General features: G+C 55.0%; 1 protein-coding gene across 1 annotated transcript in view; it reads right to left on the reverse strand.

Annotated features, from left to right (window-relative positions):
* The window catches only part of LOC113204909 (LIM/homeobox protein Lhx9), an 82257-nt gene that overhangs the window by 56806 nt on the left and 19968 nt on the right, over nt 1-5483 (reverse strand). The gene's annotated exons all lie outside the window — the stretch shown is intronic.

Here is a 5483-nt window from a genome sequence, read left to right on the forward strand (position 1 = left end):
ACGGTCGTTCTGAAAACTTGGTGGTGCCCCCTAATCCAGCCCGGCATACTTCCGTGCGATCATTTTTAATTTTAGATAATTGCAATGCGAATGCGATGCGTGTGTCATTTCTCTCCTTTTTTCGCAACAACGTTGGCGACTTCACACGTCTGACAAGAAGGTTGACATGATATCATTTTCGGCGCTTCGTGGGCGGGACGCACGGGGAGTGGGCGAGCAGTCCGTGGGACCACCCCGCGCCACGCCCACGCACGGCACATGAGGCGGCGATGAACGGTCCCTCAAATTACAACCGGTCGGCGGCATTTTTCTCTTCCGTCCATTTGCGATCATTTTAAGCCTTCCTTTCTGTTTTTTCTCTCTCTCTCTCCGCGTGCGACAGGGTACGACTTGCGTTGCGTGCGACGCGCACCCGACGACGGACGCCTCATTTCACCCCTCGGCGTCGCGACGCCAGCCGAGAGCCGAGGCGCAGAGAGAGAGAGAGAGAGAGAGAGAGAGAGAGAGAGAGAGAGAGAGAGAGAGAGAGACAAAGAGGGCAGCTGACCGGACAGTGGGGCCCGATAATACAGACCGGCTATTGGCTGATGTCCACATTCCGATGCCCCCGCCGGCCCCCTGGCCCCGGCCTGGTGGTTCGGCCTCCCGACCCGCCGAGTGTCCCTCCACATACTTTACCTATCGCACACAACACACATCCTCTCTTCTTCTTCTCTTCCCCTCTCCATCCCTCCCTCCTACTCGTCTTTCTCTGCCTCCCATTTTCGCTTCCCCCGGGGATTTAAAAACAAAACATGTCGGCGAGAGTTCAAAAATTCCCGCTGCCTGTCCGGTCCCTCCCTATAATGTTGCGACTCCCCGGCGGCGGCGGGCTCCTCGAGCGCCATGGACCAACATGATGATGAGGAGGAGGAGGAGGAGGAGGTGGAGGAGGAGGAGGAGGAGGGGGGGCCAGGTGGATGAGAAATTTGGAGGCCCGCAGTCGTATGAAAGGGAATCAGCAAAAAGAAAAGAGGCAGAGAGAGAGAGAATTGCTGAACGGGCAGGAGCCGAGTCAGCAGCAGCAGCAGGTCCAGCGTGGGAACCGCAGAGTGGCGAGGCGACGGCCGGACTGGGCGTGGCAGCGAGCGGCGTGGCGGGGCGTGGCGGGGCAGGGCGTGACGCTGGCGAGGCAGGGCATTGCGGCTCAAGTCAAACGAAAAAGTGTCCGTCGGATTGAAGGTGCTGTTGACCCGCCACGCCACGCCACGCCACGCCACGCCACGCCGCGGCGCGAACGGCAAAATAAAAACAGCAGCCGGCGCGACTGCGTGGTCTGCTTGGCCGTCGGACTGGAAGCACGCCAAGAGGATTGCCACCGCGGGATAAGGATGACGAGTTCGAAACGGGTCAGCAAGTCACACGGCAATCCACAGGGGTCCACTGGGGTCCACAGGGAACCACTGGGATCCACTGGGGTCTCCAGTGAGGCCGCAGCGCGTAAGAGAGTTCCAGGGTTTCCGGTCCAGTTCTCGTTTGCACCGCGGCTTTCCGTGGTTGTGCTTCCTCTCACAGTAGGCAAGACAGCAACGTTTCTGGAGTTCAGAGAGATCGTCTCCTAAATTTCTTTCCAGTGACTCTCCAATGATGGTTTGTCTATAGTGTCTATAGGTGTCTCGTATGAAGATTTTACGGTGGGTATGAAGAGGTTTGTGGCTGTGAACCTTCAGCCGGTTCCCCTTGGCCTGCAAGAGCCCACGAGCCGCCCTCGCCCGCCCTGCACTTGCCGCACCGCGCCCGGCGAGGCGCACTCCGAGATTAACTACCCTGATATCATTTAAAAAGACACGTGAACCTAGCGGAGGTCTGGCGCAGTCCAAAAAGCATGGAAGGAAACGACAGGAGAGGAAGCAAGGCAGCAGTAGAAAAAAAATATACCTTCCGTCGCTGACACGCGAGAGGCGAGAAGGCGCCAGACTCCGCCAGGTTTTCACCTTCTAGACGTCCCCACTGACTGCGTCGCTCTGCGTGCCAAAGCTCTGGAGCAACTACAGGACGTCGGGCTGTAACTGTGACAATGTAGTCCAAACGAATCAAACAGCCTCAACAGCCCTGGGAATTATTTTTTTATTCTTGTATATTCGAAAATACGACCAGGTTATCTGCACGCGCACATAAGTCTGCTTTTTTTTCACCCTCCTTAAAACAAGTCGAGAAGGAGGACCATAAAACCTCGGCGAGTAGTGCCCGGCGCGCCCGTTGAAGCCCACGCTTCACACCGCAGACACAAACACACCTGCTATACGAAACTACTCGGACCGGACTGGATGGCCCACCTCATAAATCCCGTCTCCAGCCCGCGCGCTGCTGAAGCCCTGTCAACTCATACTCACGTCGTCTACAAAAAAATCAAAAAAAAAAATCCACCCAGTCATCTCAATAGGTTCCGCACTCGCGCTCAAGGTCACACAATCCGAAACGTTTTCAACCGCCGCCGCAGTTTAACAAACGTTGGCTATGCCCAACATTTACAGTCTTCGTCCCCATGCCCCGCTGCTCTTCCCTAACGCGGTCACTCTAGTCTCGCTTCACGGTTCCCGCCGGCGGTGGCGGCAACAGCCCCACACACATGCACAGGGGCACACGCGTAAAAAGAGAAAAAATGACGAGCGTCAGCGGGCAGTCCCGGCAGTCCGCACGGAATACACAACGTGTGCGACCGCCAGCTGAGCACTGGAGGAAGAAAGATAGTCCCCCACCCCCTCCCCTCACCTTATCGGTGCTACCTCCCGGTGCTACCTCCCGGTGCTACCTCCCGGTGCCACCTCCCGGTGCAGCTTGCCCACCGCACCGCTCACCGCTCCGGCGCACAGGCGGGCCAAAGCAGCAGCACCGCGGCCACCGCGATGAAAAATGCCTTCAATCATCATAAAAGTTTACACTGCAGTCCACTGCATACACACACACACACACACGCTAGACCTCCGCGCGGAGGGGCCGGGCGCCCCGCCGCCGTCCGTTCGTCCTGATGGCGACCGCGCACGCCACGACCCAATACCCACCGGAAGGAGGATTTGGAGAAAGGAATAAATGAAAGGGTTGCTCACTGCTGCGCGCCCGCGGCGGCTGATAAGGCGCATTCATTAAATGTCCGATAAGAAGACCTCGATCGTATCATTTATTAATATTCTTTATGATTATCGCGCGAGCGGGACCTGCAAATGCGTCAGCAGGTGTGTGTGAGTGTGTGTACGTCTGAACACTTTGCCCAATTTCTCCTCCAGAGACGAAATTAAAACAGGCAATTTATAAGAATACCCGATGATCATAGGTCACGCAGGTCACGACCTTCTCCTGATACGCCTAAGGACGAGCAATTTTGCAGCGGAGTTCACCACCAAGGGGGCAAAAAGTGCGACCTCTCCCCAAAAAAGGAAATTCTCTGGCCATGCACCCGGCCTGTGTGCAACAAAGTAGTTGTGGAAACCAGAGAGGAATCACACAGAGACAGGCGTACTGACAGGCACACGGACACACACACATTCACACACGGAGAGCTTCACACGCGTTGCTGGTGTGGCCTTCGAAAGCCCGGGGCTGCTGGGAAAAAAAAGCCGAGTGGGAATCTAAGGACAGAAGCGTGATGGGACGGCAAGCGACATGGGCAGTAAGAGAACAGCAATGTCCGAGTCCCCGATAACCATTGAAGTAATGGTAGAGACTAGTCGGTGAGTCCTGCCAAATACAAAATCTTTCGGTTGTAAGGTTTGATCTACTTTTGCTCACTTCTTGTATAGCAGCTTTTGCACTGGACGGCAAAGGACAGAGGACAGCTGCTTGTCCAGCCGGAAGAAGCCCAAGGGGATGGGCACCCGGAGCGGGCAAAACCGGCATAAGAATGAAAGAGTGAGAGAGAGAAAAAAAAAGCAGTGAGCAAAGAAGTCTACAGAAGCGGTCGTTTCCGCGAACCTGCAAAGAAGTTTGCGGCGGCGGAGTGGGAGGAAGAACAAGAAGAGAGGAAGATGGGCGCGAAAGAGAGGGAAAAGAAGAGGTGGCCAGCGGGCCGTGCAGCCTTAACAAGCCTAGGAGTCAGTGTAAAGCTTTTATTGCAGAGCGTAAATGAAATTAGAGACTCGCTGTGTGTGTGCGAGTGCTTGTCTTATTGTCTAGTACTCTCGGGTGCGTAAAGCGCGTGCTGAATTATTCCACTAAATGTCACTCTCCCTTAACGACTCCGTGTGTGGCAGACGTGTGCGGATTTTATTTTTTTTTTACAGCAAAGGCATTGACGACCACCCGCGCACTTTTGTTCAAAAGGGGGAAAAATGCATTCTCTCAGAATCTCGCATTTCTTTCAGTCTCTCACATTTCTCTCAGTCTCTCTCATTCGATTCGATCTGTGCCGGTCGGATCAGTTCGCCCGCGTCACAGCTGTATACATATTGTGATGGATCACGCGACAACGGCTGGCTTCGCTTTACAACTGCAGTTGCGATTGCAATCCTCGCGATCAGCAATAGCGATAAATACAGTGAAAATAAAAAGTGCATCAACTGAGTGGCCAAGGTGCAACTGCAACTATAACAGTGGCCGCCAAACAGGCCCCACAGTCCATTCGTGTATGAGAAACATTTCGCGTCGACCACTCCATTTTTCATTTTTCTTCCAGTATTACTATTATCATTATTTTCGCGTCCATTAACGATAGTATATAGTGCAGCCGGCGCCGCACATGCAGTCTGCAGGCGTCGCAACAGACAACCAGGGGCGCTATACCTACTTACCGCACGCGAGCGAAGCCAATAAAGAAACCCAACACCAGCAGCATAAGGGCTTTCACAACATCGGCGAACGCAACGCCGGCCGCGGCAGCAGCAGCCGCAAAACTAATGTCCGCAAGCGTCAAAGAAAGCAACGAGTTGAAAAACATCACGGGGTTATTTGAGTCTGCTCTCCTGCATTGATTCTACTGTGACGGTTCCTGTCAGTCGGTTTTCACAAAATTCATGTGCCCTCTCTTTCCTAAAGACAACTCAAATACCACACTATCTTGTGTTATTCCGCGAGAAAATCATCCTCGTCTATAAGGAAAATTTCCATCCCGAGTAATCTTTACAACGAAAAGGGTTAAAGAATTATTTTTGCGAGCAGAAGTTGCAGGAGCAGCGAGCCTCTGCTCCCTGCGAGCAGCACCGGGTTGTCGCGGCCATGCCGTGGAGCCGGCGGCCAGGCGAGCAGGCAGGCAGCAGGACCGCCCCGCGCGTTGCTTTTATTTCTCCTGCTGCAGCAGGCCTGTAGCTGCCGAAGCCTTTTTATTGCCTTTGTTTTCCGCGGCGACATCGGCCGGTCCCGCCATTGGCTCCAGCGTCTGTTGCTGCTGCTGCCGCCGCTGCTGCCGCCGCTGCTGCTGCTGCTGCCCGGGCAGGTCGCCGGGCCGGCCAGCCGGCCTGCACAGGAGGCGAGTCTCATGAGGCGCCCCTCTGAAAGCGGACAGGGAGTGAGGG

The sequence above is a fragment of the Frankliniella occidentalis genome, unplaced genomic scaffold (assembly GCF_000697945.3).
Source record: "Frankliniella occidentalis isolate FOCC.00 unplaced genomic scaffold, Focc_3.1 Scaffold187, whole genome shotgun sequence".
NCBI classification, from domain to species: domain Eukaryota; kingdom Metazoa; phylum Arthropoda; class Insecta; order Thysanoptera; family Thripidae; genus Frankliniella; species Frankliniella occidentalis.